Source organism: Canis lupus, chromosome 35 (genome assembly GCF_011100685.1).
Source record: "Canis lupus familiaris isolate Mischka breed German Shepherd chromosome 35, alternate assembly UU_Cfam_GSD_1.0, whole genome shotgun sequence".
In the NCBI taxonomy this organism is placed as follows: Eukaryota; Metazoa; Chordata; class Mammalia; order Carnivora; family Canidae; genus Canis; species Canis lupus.
Genome location: NC_049256.1, coordinates 19,427,710 through 19,451,011, shown reverse-complemented (window position 1 = coordinate 19,451,011; position 23,302 = coordinate 19,427,710). Strand labels below are relative to the sequence as shown.

The window sequence follows — 23,302 nt, the reverse complement described above, 5'->3', positions numbered from 1 at the left end:
GACCTCAAAGCCAAAATTTTCTGGTTGCCTCCCTCCTACCCGCATGTTGCTCCTTGGATAAGCATCCCAAGGAAGCAAAGGAACCAAGGGCAGATAGAGACATCAGGCCTTTCTTGTTCAGATGAATGCATTACATTCTTTTGTCCAGAAATGTAGACATTTGTGAGAAAAAAATCTACTGGGGGATAGCCCTGTCCACCACTGCGATCCTTCATGTAGTTGGCAGATGACGATCTTCTAGGCCTTTTGCAAAAACAGAACAAAACAAAACAAAACAACCCGAACACTTAAAGTAACATTCACACGGAGTCGTTCTAATTCCTGGTACCACCGGGATCTTTTTTTGTTCTATTCTGGGTCTCTTAAGGGTTTGGGGCCAGTTTCTAGAGGTCTTTCTTGTTGGGACACATTTTGTCTTATGTTTGGCATTTTTTTTCTTTTAAAAATTCAAACCAGAGCGACGTGGACCCTTTCCTGGAATTTGTTCTATCAAAAATTAGAGCACGGTATAGCATCTTTTGTTAGGAAAGCACTCTTGCTTCTTACTTAACCCAGAATAGACAGGAAGCAATGCACGAGCATGCTTTAGTAGCTTGCTTTAGTGTCAGCATTCTTGCTATCTTGATGATTCCCTTCAGTTGCAGCACCTGCTGGTGACGTTCCGTGTGACAGCTCCAGGCTCCTGGGAGAACAAGGAATAGATGCAGTCTCTACCTTCAACCAGGTTACCATCTATGGACAGGGTCTTATAGACAAAGTATCTACTGAGAGGCAAGAAGCTTCTGTTCCAACTCAGAGTTTTATCCCAGATTGATGAAAGACAAGGCCATAAAACTCCATCCTCTTTGTTTTCTTTGTTCACAAAATAAGTCAATGTGATTAGGCCAGGAAATGACTTCTGCTCAATTATCCTATATTGGTTGAGTGATAAAGTCTAATGTTGGTGTCCTCGTAGTTCAGTTTGATTTTTCTGGGGTGGTGATATTCGGTGTCCCTTAAGGGAACTGGAAAGGAGAAAGACAGGCAGGAATGAAGGCGAAGAACGAGAATTAAAATCTGAGCACCATACTCAACTTTTCTGTATTTTTCTAGTCCAGGGAGTAGAAAGAATGAACCAAGTCAGCATGAACTCCCAGTTTCTCAAAGCAGGCTCTTTGAATGCTCTGCCTTTGAAAGTTCAATCAAGAAAATCTCTTCTCTGCCTTCCCATCTTCACTGTGATTAGATTCAGTAACTGCGGTGGGTGAAATGTTGCTCTCCAGGCTTCGATCTAGAAACAGATGCCCTTTTGCAAGCTCCTCCACCATGAATTTACATGTTCACAAAGTGGAAACGGTGTCTTAAAGGCAGGAATCCTCTTTGATACTTGTTCACTGTCGGGCAGTGAGTAAAGAAGCATCCATACAAGGACGGCATCTCAGTGGCGGCATTCCCACAAGACATACTGTGACTTCACAGTGGTTCACAGGGTGTTTCAAAAGCCTTGGCTTACTTTGAGGCTGTTATTAACTTCAGAAGTTAAATCTATTGCTTTATCATAATCTTTTGAAACAGTAATCATTTATGTTCCTTTTATAAGTACGTAATCTTGTGAATCTGGTATCATTTTTAATTTTTTCCTCAGTCTGTACCATTTCCACAAAAGAGACTGGAAAGAAATTAAAATTTGAAAAAAATCTAAAAATTCCCCAAACTGCCTATGTGTAAAGGTAACCATAACTATTACGAAGAGTGTACTTTGTCAGTTTGTAGCATTTTTGCTTCTGAAGTCATTAAAGCTTGAAATTGCACCCAGACTTCTGGGAGAGCCTGTGACAGGTAGTGGATCATTTTGGAACTCAGAGTGTCACTAGTTTTTAAAATATTGGAATCAAAATTTATTTATGTTTATGATTTTATTTATATACTCATGAGAGGCACAGAGAGAGGCCAAGATACAGGCAGAGGGAGAAGCAGACTCCCTATAGGGATCCCAACACGAGACTCAATCCCACGATCCTGGGATCACGTCCTGAATCGAAGGCAGATGTTCAACCACTGAGCCACCCAAGTACCCTAGAATCAAAATTAAAAAAAAAAAAAAGAATAGAAAATATGCAATTTCAATACAATGACTACAACTTTTGAGTTCAAAACTGAATAAAATTGGCATCAGAAGACTTCTATGGCTGCTCAAAAATCAGTTGACTTGCTCACACAGATTCTGTAATTAAGAAGTACAACCAGCAATATGTTTTGAAATTCAGAGTGAGGCCATAGACCTCTATCAGTTCTGGAGGTTAGTTGGAGCTCCTCTTAGAGAGGAGGGGTGGTGAGGGATGTAGGGGTATGGGGGGGATCAGAGTGCTCCATCACTTTGTGAAGCACCCCTAAGGAACCACACCCCGGAGTTCTCTTGATGTAGCTTCTACTCAGAATACAATGTAGACTTAGTCACTGCTAAGTTTTCATTTTAGGCATAATGGATATAAAATATGAGACGATACGAGCAAGTCTTCCATTTCCTTCTAGAAATGAAGGAGTTACATTCTCCCATCCTGTCTGACATTTGGTTTACAGAGGGCAGTGAACTGCTCAGGAGGGAGGCATCTGGCTAAGAGCGGCACTGTGTGTCTATAGAATAGACTAAAGTGTGTTCCTAATCTATTTGCTTTGAGAACAAACATTTTCCCTGAAGTTAAGTCTGTGTGGCTAGAGGTGCAGTGTGGGCATGGGAAGTGGGGCACCATGACTGGCCATGTCCATCAGAAACCCTGCCCTTTAAGGAAGCCTGGCGTTCTGGCGGGCCAGTCACTCTTTAGCCCGTCCTTGTGTCCTCCCTTCACCCTACGTGGGAATTATTATGACTCATTCCCTCCTGTGCTCCTCACCCCCTTTGTGGTAATTCACAGACTCACTGCATACCCAGACTCGCTGCCTTGCCCAGTTCTGAACTTTGGTTCAGTTGGGTGCTGGGTGCATCTTTGCCAACACAACCCCGATTGAGCTGGTACAAAAAATGCAATGATTTTGTAATGTGTAATGCCCTTGGTTCTTTGGTACATTTTAGTTAAGGTTGTGCACTATAAACGAGCTGGCTGTCAGAGTTTACTGGCCTTGACACAACTGATGGAAACAGATCCAAACGTTGAGACACCACTTACAGAACTAATTATGCTGCCCTTTGAGCTGTACTTTACCTTTCACGGTTTACAGTGAAACAGTAGTCCCTTTTAATGATCAAGGCTTCATATGACTTGTTGTAAAAGCAATTATTTGAGGTGACAGCAACTCTGATTTCAGCTTCATCTAAGGGTGTCCTTTCTTTCTTTTTCTTTTTTTAAAGATTGTGTTTATTTATTCATGAGAGACACAGCGTGAGAGGCAGAGACATAGGCAGAGGGAGAAGCAGGTTCCCTCTGGGGAGCCTGATGTGGGACTGGATCCCAAGAACCTGGGATCATGCCCGTGGCCGAAGACAGATAGATGCTCAACCACTGGGCCACCCAGATATCCCTAAGGGTGTTCTTTCTAAAAATTCAAATTATCCAATGTTGGAATGGAGCTTTCTGGTAGGTAGTAAGCACCCCATCCCTGGAAGTGTTCAAGCACAGACTACATGGCCACGTGTCACAAACTCTCTAGAGGCTCTTCCCAATCTCAAGGTCTCTGTACCAAGTCTCAGACTAACAAGATTGCAGTGATTCTGATTACGGAGGCTCACCATTCACTTCCAGCTTTAATTCGTTTGGTCAACTCTCTCTCTTTCCATGATTTACTTGGGCATTTGCCAAGCAACAGCATTCTTGATGTGGTTCTGCCCTTTTTATTTTATGGTGACAGTGACTCAGAAATAGGCGACGGCCAGAAGTAGGGAAAGCAGGGAGGTGCTGAGGCTCAGTCCTCAGCCACGCAGCCCAGCTCTGGTGCAGCGGGCGGTTTGACATGAGTGAGGTCCCTCAATCCAAAACCTTAGACTGCTTATCTGACAGTTTTAAAGCATAACCAGTACCTACCTCCCCGGGCTGCTGAAAAGGTGAAGAAAACAGCTATGGAGGATTTACTGCAAGGCACTTCTAGTGAAGACAATTATGAAGATTCAGTATTTGTTGGCCGTGGAGGTTTTGATTACTCACCTGGGTTGTCTGTTTTCAATTAGTCAACAGATCTGTCACTCGTCTGCCACAGATGGATGATGGATTTGATTTTGAGACTTTTGCTAATTATTAGCATTAAAAAAAAGATGAGTAAGTATAATCATCATTGCGATTTCCATCCTTTTACCTAGTGTACTTCCATTTCTGTAATTCTCTTAATGAAGTTATTTTTAAGAATGGCTTTATTTATTTATTTTAAGGTTTTATGTATTTATTCATGAGAGACAAAGAGAGAGAAGCAGAGACACAGGCAGAGGGAGAAGCAGGCTCCCCAAGGGGAGCCCAATGAGGGACTCGATCCCAGGACCCCGGGATCATGACCTGAGCCAAAGGCAGACATCCCATGTCTTTAAATAAAGTTTGAATTTGCCACTTTTTAAGAGGATAGCCAGTTTAAAGGTCTTTAAACAGCTCCTAATTTCAGTGTGCCTCCCCTAAATTCCAATTTTAAAAGCCTGTGTTCCCTACAGCCTCCCATTCTTACCATTGTCATTGGGAAGCTTGTTCTATTTATCTGTCCAAGAATGTTTGGACTTAAACATTTTTCAGATTTTTGTTTTGTTTACAGAGCGCTGATTCACACAAAAGTGGTAGCTGCCGTCTAACATATGAATTATGCTTGCGCGTGCGGCTCTCCTTTCCCATTGAGACAGAAACGATCCCAGGGAGCGAAGAGCAAAGATAAGCTGAGAATAGAGTTGCGATCTTAGTTTGTGCAGGTGCTGTTTTGTTAACGTCCTGGTGCACGGGCATTGTATTTTTTTGCACACACAGTAATAGTCAATTTTTTTTTTTTAAGAACATGCATTGCAGTGTTCAGCTCATTACAAGTCATGACAAAGCCCTATTGGAACCAAAGAGAGGACTTACGCTCTTTATATACTAAGAAGCTGTTCCCATTGTAACTCAAAGAATTTTAGTTCAGGAAATATCAACTGGCAATTTGCTTTGTGGGTTGTTTACAGACCAGCCACTTTTGCCTTACATTTCTTATGTGCAGTACTGAGACAGTCTCACCCTTTGAGATTAGTCTCCTCAAATGTGTTTTAAAGATAAAAATCACACTAGGCCCCAACTGGATCTTTATGTCACGAAACTACCCCTTATTCCTCTCTCCCTCTCTTCCTCCAATTCAGAGCTAAAACAAACCACTTCATAAGAACCTCATAAATTTTTCCCTCTGTGCACTTCAGTTAAAAGACCCTCCTGTGCTGTGCATTCCGCTCTGTGGGGACCCTGTGTCACAATCCGCTTGTTGGGAGATTAAAGTGGAACATTCGCAGCTCACAGATAGCCTGATGTGTCCCTGTAATGCATCTAGCGGGCCTTCTGAGTGCACTCACTTTCAAAAGGCTAAGGGGAAAGGGACATTTTATCACAATACATAATACATTCAAATTTCGATACAGTTTGTAGAATCAAAAGTAATTATACCTTCCACAGATAAATGGGTTGGGAGCTTTCTCTGAGGCCGCCTCCACATTAGAAACTGTTAAGCTCTCTTTTTTGGCATGGAGTAATTCAGTCTCTTCTTCCAATCAGAAAATTTCTAACTTGATTTGTCAATAGTGAATATGATTTCTTGATCTTTTAAAACATTACAGTTGACAAAACATGAGAGACACCTGACTCTGGGAAAAGAACAAGGGGTAGTGGTAGGGGAGGTGGGCGGGGGGTTGGGGTGACTGGGTGATGGGCATTGAGGGGGGGCACTTGGCGGATGAGCACTGGGTGTTATGCTATATGGTGGCAAATTGAACTCCAATAAAAAGAAATTTAAAAACAAAACAAACATTACAGCATATGCAGTTCTTTTCTGGGCTCCTCTGTCTTCTCCCCTATTTTGGAGCTCAGTCTTGTCCTCAGCTAAGCTGCTTTGTACCTATTCACTTTGAGCGACAGCTTAGTTTTCTCTCATTATCATTCTTCAATAACAATTCACATCCTTTACCAAGTAATCTTCGCCAAGAATCCACAAAATGGTGGCGTAGGTATCAAGGGCAGGAGAAACTTTAAGAAATCACCTGCATTTAGTGGTGGCCCCTACTTTTTATAGAATAGGAATCTGAAATTCATCCAAGAGCACACATTTGCAATGTGCTATATTTTATCTAGTCTCTGACACCAAAGATTTATAAAATATACCATTGCTTCATGGAACCATAAGACCGAAAAAGAAACATTGCTGATTTAAATTATGAATTCACTTTGCCAGTGAAACACATCCGGATCTCAGAGAGATTGCAAGTGTCAGACTACTGCATGAACACAAACATATCTCTCATTTGTGGAATGTATAATTTGTACTCTTGTTTTTCATAAATAGAACAAATATTGTGGGGAATAGGCACATGTCTCCTTCTAAAGAGAAATCAAGATAGCTCTTGAGGTTGGGGAGAGGGCAGCCCCCAGAAGAGGAAAGGGAAGATGGGAGTACCAAGATTTAAAACATTCTTTGGCTAGAGGCTGTCCTAAAATTAGAAACTGAGGGGGGCACTTAGCGGGATGAGCACTGGGTGATATGCTATATGTTGGCAAATTGAACTCCAATAAAAAAAATAAATTTAAAAAAAAAAAGAAACCTATTACTTATGCCCCTGTGAGGCACAAGTTTCCAATATCCTCATCTGATTACAGATATTTCTTTCTCTGCAGCTTGTGGTTCTTTTTTTCTTATTTTTTTCTTTCTTCCTCTCCTCCTCCTTCTACTTCTTCTATTTTGCAAGGCACTACCTAAATGATAGCCATTGTGCGAAGCTCCTAAGCCTTTAAGACAGCCACACGGGTGGCTGCTCCCGTGTTCCCCACTGCTGATAGCTATGCCCTTACCACCTGGGAGAGGAGTGCGTCTGGGAGCTGTCTTTTCTGCCCCCTCAGGGCTTGATTTGATTGTCTCTAGCAAACCAGAGCCACCTCTGGGGCTCCGGAGAGTGATGCTAGCTTCTTCTCAGGGAATAGCTGGATCCTTGGCCTAAGAACGACAGATACTTATTAGAAATAAACAGGATGAGAACCTCAAAACTAATGATATGGCTGCTTTAAAAAAAAGTTATTTATTTATTTGACAGAAGGAGAGAAAGCATAAGCGGGGGGAGCAGGCAGGCAGAGGGAGACCTCAGAGGGTCTCTGCTGAGCAGAGAGCCCGATGTGGGACTCAATCCCAGAGCCCTGAGATCATGACAGGAGCCAAAGGCAGATGCTTAACCAACTGAGCCACCCAGGTGTCCTTGGCTTTGTTTTGAAGTATGTACCCAATGGCAAAGTCTGAGTGTAAAATAAAAACAATGTGATCATTTGCACTTGATACTTCCTCCCTAGACCATGTGTTGTCTGTAGGTACAGCCTTTGAGGAGATCTGGTGTTTGTCTTTCAGGTGCTATTTGATTACTAACTTGCTTTAAAATTTTTCTTTCCTTATATAGATGATGACTTTTGCCGGAGATGAAATGTAACGTTCCAGTCTTCAATGAAAAGGAAAGATGCGGTATGTGTGTCAACACAAGTCTCAGAAATCACCAGCATTTAGTTAACATCTTGCTTTTGTTACTCAATATTTTTCATTCTATTCAAAATACCACAAAATTAAGATAATAGATTCACGAAACTGATTCAGAGATATTAATTACTTCTTAGCTTGTTTCCAGACTTATTACAATTCATTACTTTCTCCTGATGTGGTTAATGTTGTCATACTTTGGAGCTGGTATGCTGTGCCATTATCAATTTTTATAAAGCTCCACTTACACGATTATATCACTTTGATTTTTAAAATGTCTTCATTTATTTCCTGGAAGTTATTGAGCTGACATAAAAAAAAAAAAAGCCGTTCTCTAATGGGAGTGAATTTTCATAAGCTATTTCCATCAAATCTCATCCTCAGATGCCGCATTTGGCCCCATGTCAGGCATTCGATTTCTTTGTTGGCGTTGTCTTTCTTATATGAGTGTTTGCAGGTAATCCTCGTGCCAGTTAACGGTCTAATAAATTATATTGAGTGCATTACAGATTGTAATATATTATACGTATTGTTGATTGTTTTCATAAATGTTTTCCAACCAAAATCTGAGACAATAGAAGCAAGTGTTTTAAAGCAAAGTCTATAGATCACAAAGCAAAAAAAAAAAAGAACTGGATGGTTTTCCTATTACACTGTGAGGCAATCGCTGCATAATCTCTACCAAAAGATCCCCTTGGGCAATGGAATTTAATCTCTTTGGAGGGACATCCACAGGATTGTCAGCTCCCTCCTTGCTCTGAGCTGCGTTGGATGGCCAGTTTGCTGGCTGCTTGTCTGTTGACTCTCAGGTCCGTTCCCAGGCATCTGTGTTCTTTTACAAGCAGGGTGGAAGTCTGCAAACTTTATTTAACAGACTCCCTTACCACGCGGCTTCCTTCTGTTCTTCTAGCAGGAGGCCTTAGCAGGAGATTGGAAGGTGGGAATAAGAGAGAGGACATTTTCTCTCCTTTTTTTTGCTTCAGGCGGCTCTTCTGGTGGCAGCAGCCAAAGAATGAGCTTAATCTCCTGGTCTTGGAGAGAAGTGGCAGTGGCAGTGGCTTCCCCAGCAGCGGGAGATTATCCAGCAGGTGCCACAGCAGTGACCATGGGCTCCTGGATAGTACTTTTTCTTTTCCTCCTGCCGGTGGAGTGGAAGTGCTGTCTTGTAGTTACTAATCAAACCCTCCTGCCTTACTCCTTTAACCTCTCCAATATTTAGTGACCAATTTCCTGTCCTGTTAGCTCCATTTGAAATTCTTAAAGTTGTTTCTGTTTTCCTGACTGAGCCCTGACCAGTGAATTTTGTAAAACCATGCAGAATCTGAGAATACAGATGGGAAATACCCAAACGGGGACTCACGGGACTTTGATCGTGCATACAGGTCTCAGTGAGCAAATATTATTAAACTTCCATTGGCAACATGTTGTACTAAATTCTAACAAGGAACAGAGAGTATAAGAGTATAAAGATTGTATATTCAGGCTACAGAGGCTGCTAATTTATGATGCAAGAATTTTGTTCAGACTCTAATCATTTATCTTTATTCTGTTCATATAAACAGATGGTAAAAATAAACAGCTGACATGTCTCATCTCTTCCCTATTAGCCTGGCACTCCGGTTACAGTCCCTCCCCATTTCCCACCATCTTATTCCATCAAATACGTTAAAACTCATGGAAAGCAGGACTCAGTGATGACACGAAGCCCCTTCCTACTTCCCTCATTGTACTGTGGCTGCAAATTCTGGAAAGCTATCTTTTCTGGTCATCTCTGTTCTGTTAGAAGAATCCCAAATAGATAAAGCATCCATCACTCCAATCTGTTATGGAAATTTTTGTAACATCTCTATTTCAAGTATGACTTTTTATTGCAACTCCTCCCTTGGGTTGAAGGTGGTGGTTATATGAGTCACAGGCACACAGTGTACTCAAAACACTCTCCCCCTAGACTGGCTCTTTGCTTAAATGTCTCAGCGTGTTCTCCCTCAAGATGCCTTCTTACCAAAGAGCCTTCTTAGATCTTACCTTGCCCCTCCCACATCCCCACCAAACCAAATGTGTCGGCATCCTGTAGCGAGTTCAACCTAGGCACAAGCTGGACCCTTAGCTACATAAAATATTCTCCATTCATCAAAGAGTTCAAGTTTCCATGGCATTGTCTGTGCCTATGTTGGGCACCATTGTTTGCGATTTGGATCAATTGATTTCTCTGTGCCTGAATTTCCTTACCATGTTTTTTTTTTTTTTTTAAGATTTTATTTATTGATTCATGACACACACACACACACACACACACACACAGAGGCAGAGACATAGGCAGAGGGAGAAGTAGGCTCCATGCCGGGAGCCTGATGTGGGACTCGATTCCAGGACCCTGGGATCAAGACCTGAGCCAAAGGCAGATGCTCAACCACTGAGCCACCCAGGCATCCCTCCTTACCACGTTTAAAAGAACAAAGACAAGAACGAGGAGAAATATCCGTGGAATGGTGCTAGTCCACTCCTGATAGGATTTGATTTCAAAATACTTTCTGTAAATACTTGCTACATAAATGCTTTAATTAATGATAATAAAATTCCTTTCACGGTTTTGCTTCAATAACATGGAGTCTCAATGCCCCGTGGTCCCATTTCCTCATCTGTTTCTTCGAAGTCACCTAATATCATAGTGGCATGGGATTCAAGCCCCTTTAGTGTTAATTTAAGGAAACAATTATTTTGACTAACCTTGCAAGCTTCTAGCTCTTTTAATTTGCAAACCAAGGTTAAAGAGATTCTTACTAAAAGTCACGTCAAGTAATGTTTAAAAGTAAAACACCCTCAGCTTTTTTTTTTCCCTCAGCTTTTTTTAAGATTACATAGTACTAAGTAAAGTTTAACTAGGAAAGATTAATATTAAATAATGAACATGTACTGTCCATGTACTCTCTCCTGTGCTGATTATTCAGGAATCATTCTTTGCTGTTAACTAAAGTGTGCCTGTGTGTTTGTGTGTGTTGTGGGTTAAAGTCCCATTTTTTTTTTTTATGTCATTCACTCATGTGTGCCAGTGGGGACTTTTGAGGGATCACAATGCAGGGATCAGAGAAAGTGGAAAAGAAGCTCATTTTTTTCAACCATTTTATTGTTGCTTTTGTGCCTGCAAATGCAGCCTGTATAGTAGCACAGGGCTTTAGGGTGAGGCTCACTGCAATACCTTTCTCTTCTATTTTAAGTCTGTCTCAGGGTTAATCATTTCCTCCTAGGAGGTGATGCTATAATAAAGATAATTAAATTGAAATTTAATATAGTGGGGCTTGCACTATAGCTTTATATCAGTTGAGGGTTCTGAGAGAAACCAGCACTGTGAGGGTGGAGTGTATGCTATGTAATTAACAATTATGTTTGTCAGGTTTATGAAACAGAAAATTAATAACACAGAGACTGTGAAACAGTGAACAAAGCTGAAATTCTGAATTAAGGTGACTGGGCTGTCATTTACCCTTGTAGCAATGGGTGTCTTTCTCTTTTGGTGATAGAACATTGGATCGTGTTGATTTACTCATATGTAACTCTTCTCACTCCTAGCCTTGGTTTTTGTTTTTGTTTTTGTTTTTGTTTTCCTCCAAAGAGCAGTGATTCTCAATCTTGGCTGTGTATCACTTGAGGGAGTTTTTAAAAAATCCTCATACCCAGGCTCACCCCAGACCCATCAAAGCAAAACCTCTGGAGGTTGGCCCCAGGCACCGGTATTTTGAAAAATTCTCCAGGGGATCCAAAGTGTTTGGATCACATTCATCAGTGTTTAGTGTGTCCTGTTTCTCTAGAGGAAGGTTTTAGGCTAAAAGAAAAAAGGGAAGAAAAGAATAGGAATGAATTATTGCATATAATTAAGTGTTCTAGAACTGTATTCACCTTGACAAAAAGTGGCAAAGGCATTATTAAGACCGAATGGCCCTTGCTAATGTTTAGATACCTGTGCTTCCTGGGAAAGAAGCTCTGAGTAATCTCAACCCCTCCCTACCCTTCACTCCCTGGCCCCCCAGAAGCCATGAGTGTTTGGGTTTTTTGTTTGTTTTTAAGATTTTATTTATTTATTTATTGATAAGAAACACAGAGAGAGGCAGAGACAAAGGCAGAGGGAGAAGCAGGCTCCCTGCAGGGAGCCCGATGTGGGACTCCATCCCAGGACCCTGGGATCACAAGCTGAGCCAAAGGCAGATGCTCAACCACTGAGGCACCCAGGTGCCCAGCCATGAATGTTTTAAGGTTTCTGAGTGAGGTCACAGAATCTCCCAAATTATTGTGGACAAATGCTGGCTCCTCCCTTGCTTCTCAGGTCTCGGGTAAGCTCTCTGGCAGAATGAGGGGGAAACATGGCCAGAGTGATAATCCCTTAACTGCGAAACAAACATGGATGCTTGGCAAATCCACATTTTAACCATGCCTTAGGGCGGAGAGGCAGCACATGGGGATCTCCTTGGAAAGTGAGTGCTTCTAACATCAAATTAGGCAATTCTTTTTTTTTTTTTAAGATTTTATTTTTTTTATTCATGAGAGACACAGAAAGGCAGAGACATAGGAAGAGGGAGAAGCAGTCTCCATGCAAGGAGCCTGATGTGGGACTCGATCCCAGGATCATGACCTGAGCCAAAGGCAGATGCTCAACCACTGAGCCACCAACGCATCCCCAAATTAGGCAATTCTTGCCCTGAGGTGTAGGGTGAAAGGCTGATTTATACACACACACACGCACACACATATGTAACACACAAGTACAAAATAATCCTGGATAAATAGTTTTTCTTCATTGTTCTCTTTAAGAAGTTGTCCTCTAGAGAAGATTAGGAGTGAGTTTATTATTTATTTATGTGCCTAATTTTTCTGTGGTAAAAGATGTATTTTGAAGCTACTCTTCATGCTCTTATTGAGAATGTCTAAATTTGACAACAGTAGCAAACTGTCTAAATATGCTTGCAAAGACTAATTACTAATTGAATTTTGCCTCTTTTCTAGGACTGGAGCATACCCTGTACTTAAGAAGAAGTGGGGAGGGGGAGATTGTTGTGTGGGAGTCAGCCTGCATCATGGGATTTATATGCTGAAAACTTTCTTCTTTTTTTCCTGTTTCAATTTTGACACAAACCACTGGAGTTAAAGACGAACTAGATAAACTTTGTTTTGCTCCAGCATAATCATACTTGAAGGAAACAATGTATTTCCTTCTCACCATAGCCAGCGTGATTATAAATGCTTCTTTTTACAGTCGGCCATATATAACATAACCGCAGAACTTTGATAACAATTATACTCACTCAGATCAGTTTTTCCGACTGTGTATTTTTCTACAGAGATTATTGAGATTTTTCTGCTGTTAATTCAAAGGAATGAGAAAAAGTAATTATGCATGTGACTGAGAACAAAAGACTTAAGCCTATTAAAATATTAAAGCCTTGAAATTGAAATTGGGTTAATCACATTTATCAATCCAACTCATTTTTAATTTGCTTTCTCTTTTATTAAATACTACTGCTTATGTTACTTATGGATGTATCTAAGTAACCAAATAACTAGAGGGTAGCCTTATAGTTTGGGCTCTTTCAGCTCATTTTGGTCCCTGTGATGACCACTCAGACATGACAAGTAGCTCTCTAAAGATTTCAGCTTTGTCAGGCTGGATTAGATGTCCCCAAATTGTCCTGGTCTCATAGATCTTACCTAAAATCTCATACTGTCAAACTGGTCCTAACTTTTCTACCAGCAGAGTATTTTAGGGCCCCTGAGTGGTTCTAGTCAGTTATGTATCTGACTTCGGCTCAGGTCGTGATCCCAGGGTCCTGGATTCGAGCCCTGTGTTGGGCTCCTTGTTCAGCAGAGAGTCTGCTTCTCCCTCTCCCTCTGTCCCTCCCCCTGCTCATGCTCTCTCTCTCTCTTAAAATAAATAAATAAAATATTTTTTAAAAAGACTTTTTTAAGCTTCTGAAGAATGGAGACTGTTTTTAACAAGTAGTTTACATATATTAATGATTATTTAAAAAAACACTAAAAAACAAATTCCTGCAATTGGAATTATAAATGATCTAATCTTTACCTGATGCAAAACATACACTTTTTAAATGTCTAATTCTAAATATAATACATTGACTAAGGCCAAAGTGAAACTTCTGCGAACAGTCTCTGGGTAAAGTGACGTTTAGACAGATGTAATTCATAGACGGTTCTTGACTTACGATGCTTCAACTTAACGATTTTTTGACTTTTTGTGATATGAAAATTATATGTTCAGTAGGAACTGTACTTTGAATTTTGAATGTTGATCTTTTCTGGGGCTAGAGATATACAGTATGATCCTCTCCCCTGATGCAGGGCAGTGGCAGCCACAGCCCCCAGTCAGCCAGGATATCAGGAGGTTCAACAATGGACATACTTACAGCCATTCTGTCCCCAGCCCACCATTCTGTTTTTTACTTTCAGCACAAGAGTCCATAAATTGCATAAAATATTCGACACTTTATCATCACTTAGGCTTTGTGTTAGCTGATTTTGCCCAATTATAAGCTAATGTGAGTATTCTGAGAATGTTAAGGTAAACCAGGCTAAGCTATGATGTTTGGTAGCTTAGGTTGATAAGTGCATCAATTTATGTATTTTCAACTTACAGTGGGTTGTCAGGATGTAACCCCATCATAAGTCAAGGGAGATCTGCATTTAAGAGATATTTTTGAGATCTTCATAATATAATGATAAGCTTACAGTTTCTATAATGTTAGTAAATCAGAACAAAAATCCCTTTATATACAAGAAAAGCATTTTCCAATCATTAGCAATGTGTAAAAATGAACAAACAAGCCTAATCTGGGGCTTTAGCTTGTGTATGTGATGTTGATCAAGCTGTTATTTTGTTTCCACAATTGCCCCATGGTAGGATAAGCAGGTGAAAAAACCCAGGAATAAACAACCATACCTTCCTTGGTTGAGAGTATGGTCAACATAAATAATTTGCAATGTAATTGCTGATAAGGAGTCGGCTCTCTCCTGCATGGAAAGGACTCTTAGTTCCAGGGCTGCCCAGAAAGCCTTTGCTTTATCATTAATGTTGATTGCTTGGTTGGTAGCACATCTTTTTTTATAGAGACTTTCAGTTAACTTGCAGACCCTCAGAATCTCATTATACCGGAGGATAGAAAGGGGTATTCCAGACTGGTGATTGGTTCTTTTGCTTGGGAGGTTGGAAAGTTGAGAGGGACCTAAGTGTAGCCTTGGCCAGGGCTGGGTAAGCATATGCCACTTGTTTCCTTGGGCCTTCTGGTAGGCTGTTTAAAGGCCACTCAAAGAGCCCACAGTAAAAGAAGACCATGAGCAACACGGTACCCTTGCCTACTAAGATAGCTGAGCATAACCAAGAAGATGTTTAAGCTCCCAGACATATGCATCTCTACCAGCCACATAGTCCGTGGTTGCTCATTACTGACCAGGGGACCATGGTCTTCTAGAGTTAATGTATCAAGTGTACAAAATATATGGCATTCATTCCAAAATGTGTCCTGTTGGTGGGACATGCGGAATCGGCTGAAAGGGGAGGAGCTACTGGTTGGTGCATACTTAAAAAGGCCCTGAATTCTCGTTAAAAATGTATATTGTATACTCATGTCCATTTGCTGAATATACCTTTTGTTGACATATAAGCTACCATAGAGTGACTACCTTAACAGATGTGGCATGGTTTGCAAATTAGTGCTTCATTTTTACTAAAATAATTGATACAGAAAAAGTTCACTTGGATTTGAAATCGGAAGACATTATCTCAAGAAATTTCAATATAATTGATAATTTAAGAAAAACTGGTCCTTCAAAAAGATCCATAGGATGTGAGGGTGATCTGGCTGTGACATCTGTCACCCTGTTGATTGCCAGGGTTGATTAGGCTGATCTGGCTGGCTAGACAGGTGTCCCTTCCTCTCTCATTGCTCTGTGTGCATCCTCCTGAGGCTGCATACTTGGTCCAAGTGGAGGACTTTCCTAGACAGAAGGGGATCATTCTTGGGTCGAGGGTATAAAAGTAGGTGTGTTCCTCTGCTAGAATCTTCAAGCAAGCTCTCAAGGTCCATTTATAGGAGAACGTAGGCTAGTCAAGCTTCCAAGACTCCAGACACATCCAAATGAGGCACTGCATGTGGCAGTCTGCCCTTCTTTAAAAATTAAAAAAAAAAAAAGGATCCTTAGAGCCTTTTGAAAAGTCAACTGCTATAACTGAAAGGTTTTAAAGATGTTTTAGGGGTGCCTGGGTGGCCCAGTTGGTTAAAGCGTCAGACTCTTGGTTTTGACTCATGTCTTCATATCAGGGTCATGATCTCAGGTTATGATCTCAGGGTTGTGATCTCAAGTAGTGAAATCCACAGAGTCGTCGGGATCCGTGCTTAGTGGGGAGTCTGCTTAAGACTTTCCTTCTCCCTCTGTCCCTTCCTCTGAACGCAATCCCTCTCCCTCTAAAAATAAATAAATAAAATATTTTAAATAAATACATTATGTACTCATTTACATGTATTTAATAGGTCACAAATACCAAGAATTTGAAGGAACCATCATTGCAAAGCATTGGCTAGGAAGTAGGCATAGCCCTTTCAAGATTACAACCTGGTAAAAAAAGAGACATATTTGCAGAAGCAAACTCAAATTTCTCTTTAAATATTTTGACATAATTGTATTGGAAGTTTGACTTAAAAAGGATATCTTTTCTAATACTTTCCATTTTATTTCTCTTACCACAATTTTACAATATAAGTAAATTAAAAGAATATTGGTAACCAATCCCCAAATAGATATTCTCAAACTCTTTCTGGTTTACCATGGCGAATTTAAATAATATTATCATTTTTTTGTGTGCTTCATGAAAAAAAAAAGATTGGGAAGACTTATTTATCAAGCTTCAAATACATATTTCTATGTTTAAGGGATGTATTGAGATTCTATCATTATCTATCTATCTATCTATCTATCTATCTATCTATCATCTATCTATCATCTATCTATCATCATCATCTATCTAGATTACAAGAGTAAAATCATCTCTCCTCTGCAGATCATGTGTTTCTTTTTCCTTTCCTCCCTCATCCACTCACCTAGTGCATTAATATGTATTTCCCCTTCAAAGGGTAGTGCAGAATGGAATATTCATTATGAGACAAGATATATTAATGCCATTCTGATGAAAGAATGTCCCACAGACCGCTATGTGTACATATACAAACCCTAGGGCTGAGAATGTTCTTCAACTATGGATTATAGGCAAGTATAAAACTACTAGGAATGTAAAGACAAGCCCAGCATTTCATGTTTTTAGGCTAATTCTATGATGTCATAAAACCAGCCAAAGCATAAGGAAAACGAGGATGATAAAAGCTGATTGACCTCCTGCATCTAAAATCCGAAAAATGAAAAGTATCCCCCCACATATATGTGGCTAGTCCCTCATCCCGTTTCTTTCATGTCCTCACTAATTTACCTGCTCAAGTACAATTTTTCTGAGATCATTTATCAGTTGGGCAACCAGCACCTATTATGTTAGATCTGAGAGACCCAAATACTTGCTAGTTCTTGTGGCACAGGTACGGTTTGAGCATTGTAAGTGCCTCGCAATTAACCAAGCCTTTTTATTATTTTGGACTCTCCACGTCACTGCCTTCTTTCACCATAGAAGATGAAATGACAAGGTTTTGAAAGTGCATTTTCTTATTTTCTATAATATGTATTTTTAAATCACACTGACGGTTTTACTCCACAGCACACGAGCAATTGCTCAACTTTTTATGAATATCTCTATCCCAACAAAATCACTCAGGGAAGAGATGTTTAAGGAGACAGATTTCAGCTTCATGCTTCAGAGGGGTGGTTGTAAATCATGGCATGGGAGGAGGAAAACAAATATAAAAATGATGAAATGTACCTGGATAGGAGTGTGTTTTTAATCACTATTTTTATAGGCAGGTGCAATTCTCAAAACTTTTTCTCGGTGGGGCCATACTATGTGAGGTTCACCTGCCAGCCTTTCTGTAGAATCAACGGCTACTCTCTGTTCTGTTCATGACCATGCCTACTTCACTTTGTGGGAAGCAGAATTCCAAGTCTGGAATGTTTCAGGGGACACCTAACCTTTCCAAGATGGGGCTTCTCCCAATCTTTCTGCCTTGTGAAGGATTTGCTTGTAAATAGATGTCAGCCTTGAACTGGGACTGCTTCCTGAATTGCTTAGAGCTAGCTACAATTTACCAGCCTCTGAAGTGGCATTAAAGCAATGTTCATTTTTTAATGAGTATTAAATTTACTTTTAGCCAAACCCTCTAGCTGACAATGAAGTGTTCGTTGGGCTTGCTATTGGCTCTCTCTTTGCTAATTGCTCTGCTGCCTGTGATTACTCTCTCTCTCTCTTTGGATGCTAAAGCTTAATGTTTGAGTCTTATACTTAATTTCAAGTAGGAACAGCAGTAAAACTCTCCAGATTTCAAGTCTCTGAGTAGGGTCCCTCCTCAATTATGAAACAAAGCCACATAGAGAGGTGGAAAAAACATGAGTTGTCAGAGAAGATCTAGATTTGAGTCCTGACCCTACCGCTCTATCGGGGATTGGTTAACTATCACCTGTGCACCAAATCCAGCTCACCACCCCATTGAGCCTGAACTTCAAACTAAGAATGGGTTTTGCATTTTTTTAATGGCTGGGGGAAAATAAAAAGAACAGTATTTCAAGGCAAAAATTATATGAAATTCAAATTTCAGTGTCCGTAAATAAAATTTCCTGGAATATAGCCATACTCATTCATTTATGCATGGTCTATGGCTGCTTTCCTGCAACAGCAGCAGACTTGAATTGTTGCAACAGCAACCATATGGCCCACAAAGCCTAAAATATTCACTATCTGGCCCTTTACAGAAGCACTTTGCTGATCCCTGATTCACACAGTTGATTGATCACGGGCTGGTTAATCTACTCTCAGGGCCTCAGTGGCTTCATCTGTAGACAGGGATCAATAACCATGGCGACATCACAGAGCGATGGTGAAGAACAAATGAGGTTATTATCTCTCAGCATCTAGAAATCTCATTGTTTCCAAAAAAATCAAAACAGAATTACTGGTTGTTAGCCGTTGCAAAAGTAAAAACAGAATTATTGATTATTGGTTGTTTCATTCTGATCATTGGACTTATCCTTCTACCAGTTTGACTCAATTTATTTTTAAATAGATGATGTATGGTCTATGTAATACATTTATTCAGATTAGACATGATTTAGAACTAGGCAATTTAAAGGAGTCTAAACACATACTTATTGAATGCCTGTAATGACCCTGGTGCTCATCCTTGAAAGATGGATTATATAGAAACGAAGCTGCTTCATTCTCGCAAAATACCTTTTGAAAAAAGTTCTCAAAAGCATATCTATGTGTATAATTTTTGCCACTCGATCCTATTTATGATGTGTCTATAGGTTCCCTTTCATTGTGCCTAGATCACCAAAAGAAGACAGTGTAAACCCACATCCGTCAAACATCTTTGGGCTCTGGGCTACAGTTACATAAAAAATAAAGGGAATAATAAAAGTATTTATTCTACTTGTCTGACATACATTAGGTTTACCCCTAGGACAAACTCAAATAAGTTAGAAGGTTGCTTACATTTTCCACCTCAAATTCTACCTCCCAAACAGGTTTTTGAATGAAAATCCAATACGGACTTCTCATCTGATAGGAGGAAGGCATTTGCCATGTTACTAATGAAGGAAAAAAATAGAGGAAATCCATTTGGTTCTTTCCTGATTCTTGTCCAAAAGCAATTGCCTCCCGCTGCGGACTGCTCTCACTGTTCAAACAGTGCTGGTTTAGGCCAGGCCTTCAGTCTATTTTGATCTAGGAGAGCTAACTTCTTTGATGTGTATCAGTGGCTTCTAAAATGCTCTGCCAGGTTTAATCAAAGGTACATAACTTCAACAAAAATAAATGGCAAGAAATGATCACAGAGTCGCGTGCAGGGTTTGTAAGCAGCCTCCGGACTTTGCTGGGCCAGGCCCCCTCCTCAGAGGACAAATGTGGAAGCGTAGAGAGTCTTTCTCAGATGAAATAATTGCAAAGAAACACAACAAAGGGAGGCAGGCCAATATTCTCAGGCTTTCTGATTTCACCGTGCAGCTGATATTCCTCTTGCCTAGGGGCTGGGGCCCACCGAGGCTCTGTAGGGTGCCCCCAGTGAGTGTGTGACCCGGGCATGGAGTCCAAGCCCAGGCCAGGGTCTCCAGAGCCTGGGCCGGGAGGTGGGGAAAGTACTAGATATGAACATTAGTGCTGACATGAGGGACCTTCCCCCGCTGGGGCCACGTGGGTGGTCACTTGCTGGCCTCTTAACCCACGGATCCAAATATGAGGATGGCATTGTGCATCCAGATGCTCCATAACACAAATAAACAGCGAAAATATCCTTTCAGCTTGGCACTGATCCTATCACTACAGTAAAAGTGTTTTCCAAGCATTTTAAACCTCTTGCCTCAAAAATGGTTTCAGATGTGCATATATATGCACGTATCACTGTCAATTCACATAAAGCACACAATCTAAAGTTATTATTATTATTTTTTAAGATTTTATTTATTTATTCACGAGAGATACAGAGAGAGAGTGAGAGGCAGAGGACAGAGGCAGAGGGAGAAGCAGGCTCCGTGAAGGGAGCCTGATGTGGGACTCGATCCCAGGTCCCCAGAATCACACCCTGGGTTGAAGGCGGCGCTAAACCGCTGAACCACCCAGGGATCCCCAATCTAATGTTATTATTATTACAAGATATCTTAGACTTTAACTTCTTGTAAGGATGATGTCTGATGCTTTCTTTCTGATCCTCAGTGTGTATTATTTGAGGCACTCGCCAGAGGTCTCTACACCATATTTGGAAACCACTATGTCATCTAGATAACTTCGAGTGACTTTCTGAAAAGTCCATCAAAATATTAAAAATCCAAAACTACAGGATGTTTCTTTCTTTTAGGCTAGCCTTGTGATTGGATAAAATCCTACCTGACCACTATCCCTGGTCTTCTGTTGTTAATCACTCCTATGCATTTCTCTTTTTCCTCTTTTCCCAAAAGAAACTGCCCCCCAACCCACCTGTCATTTCATCCTATTACATGTCCTTAAATACTGAAAATATTCTGACAATCATCAGAGCTTTATCTCCTATTGGACCACTCCCCTCAACTGTAGATTCACACATCAGTTTTAACTTAGCATGGCTAAAACTGAATTAGATGCCCCCACCACACATACCTGTCCTGCCCTGAGTCCTTATCATCTCAGAAAATGCGAAAACATTCTACTAGATGCCGAGACCAAAGGTGGATTCACCTTTAACTTTCCACTTTCTCTCACTCCCTCCATTAGTCCATCCTGTTGTCTGGACTTTCCAAAGGCAGGCATATACTTTATATCACCTTTACCACTAATTCTCTAGTCCAGCCCACCATCATCTCTTACACAGATGATCACAATAGACTCCTTCAAGTCCTCTGTATGTGGAGATTCCAGAATGGACTGTTCATTATTTTTTATTATTAATTATTTTTAGAATGAAGAAAGAGAATGTATGTGGGAGTTGTGGGCAGAGAGAGAGAAAGGGTCTTAAGCAGGCTCCGCCCCCAGGGCAGAGCCCAACATGAGGCTCCTGAGATCATGACCTGAGCCAAAATCAAGAGTCAGGCACTTAACTAACTGAGCCACCCAGTTGCCCCCAGAATGCACTGTTTAAAACATAAGCTAGGTCAGGGCAATTCTTTGCTCAACATTCTCCAGTGGCTTCCCATCTCATTTAGAGAAAAAGAAAGAGGATCTTACTGCCCTTGCCCTTTATAAAGATTTCAACTTATACACTCTCAGTTTTTTATGCTCTGTCCTCTTGCTATTCCTAGAATTCACTGGCTAACCTTTTACCTCAGGACCTTTGCACTTGCTCTTCTGCCAAATAGTCATCTCCCTATTCCCCTACTTTCTCCTTTTTTTCTGTCTTTTTCAAATGTTCTCATCTCAGTGAATTCTCTCCTGACCAGCCTATTTTAAATTGCAAGCCATCCTACTTACCCTGTGTCTTCTTTTCCTCTCACCATCAGACAAACGGCACACTTAATTAATTTATTTTCTGTTTCACTTGCCTAGAATGTAAAGCTCTGTGAGGACAAGGATTTTTGTTTCATCCGTTGCTGTATTTGTAGTACAAACAACAGAGCCTGGAACATAACGGCTTTCCCCGAAAATGTATCTGAATGGATGGCTGGATGTACGTGGACTATGGGTGAAAGTGATCTACACCAGATGTGGTTAACTCCATTGTCATAGAATTAATGACAACTATTAAATCTTCCTTATAGAAATTCCCATAGTTTTTAAACAAAATAATGAACATATTTATCATCAGAAAAAAATTAAAGTCTTATCAAATATATTTTAATGTTTAAACAAAAAGGGTATGAAAGAAACAAAAGGAAGAAAACAAAATCGTGCGTGCATACAGATGACTATATCATAAATATGCACAAATATATGCACATAAAGAAAACAAAGCAGGCCACACTATTTGCAATGTCTTCACGTGCCAAAACTATGAATCATATTTTTTTCTTATTCTCCTTTATTTCTTTTCATGAATGAGCATGCGTTCTTTTACAGCAAAACAAATCAGCTTTTAAAATAGAGATTAGGGGATCCCTGGGTGGCGCAGTGGTTTAGCGCCGCCTTCAGCCCAGGGCATGATCCTGGACACCTGGGATCGGGTCCCACAATGGGCTCCCTGCATGGAGACTGCTTCTCCCTCTGCCTGTGTCTGCCTCTCTCTCTCACTTTCTCTCTGTGTCTCTCATGAATAAATAAGTAAAATCTTTAAAAAAATAAAATAGAGGTTAAATGAATTGTCATACACACATATAAATGGAAGAATAAGTCAATATATAATCTTAGCTCTCAGTTACTCATGAGCAGTCCTAATTAAGTTGCTAACGATTTTGTTATTTACATTTTTAAAATTTTTATTAAATCCTTTATCTTTCTGTCTTTCTATTCGGAGATAAAATTTGACTAAGAGAAGTAAAATACATCTTTTTGCCTCAAGTTTATTTCTTACTTTTGTTGAGAACGTTTCACAAATGTGTATTCCTGGATAGTTAAATTAAAATCTTCAGTAGACTGTAGTAGGATCACTTTATGTTCTCAATTCTTGAGTTCTTTCTTTTATATATATAAATATTTTATTTATTTATTCAGGAGAGAAAGAGAGAGAGAGAGAGAGGCAGAGGGAGAAGCAGGCTCCATGCAGGGAGCCCAACGTGGGACTTGATCCCAGGTCTTCAGGATCAGACCCTGGGCTGAAGGCAGGCGCTAAACCACTGAGCCACTGGGGCTGCCCCTCAACTCTTGAGTTCTTTAAGGAGTAACAGTGATCCGATGATCCCATTGTTAAAAACTATTTTGATTAATTCTATATTTTCAAAATATTCTAGAACATTTTAATAAAATACACTTAAGTAATACTCCTTTAAAAGATTGTTCTGCTGCCATCAGGAAGGATATTTGCTAAAATGAAGGGCTCTTCTTTCACCCTTGGCATTGATAGCGATTAATCAGTACAACAATGATCAAAACCTTTTCTGGTTGGCCTCTTGCTGGGCT

General features: G+C 40.3%; 1 long non-coding RNA gene across 8 annotated transcripts in view; it reads left to right on the top strand.

Moving 5' to 3' along the window:
* The window catches only part of LOC102156827, a 309,915-nt gene that overhangs the window by 275,164 nt on the left and 11,449 nt on the right, over positions 1-23,302 (top strand). For all 8 annotated transcript variants that reach the window (XR_005384377.1, XR_005384370.1, XR_005384372.1 and 5 more), the window contains one exon: positions 7,559-7,620. This is a non-coding gene — a long non-coding RNA (uncharacterized LOC102156827). The remainder of the gene's footprint in view (positions 1-7,558; positions 7,621-23,302) is intronic.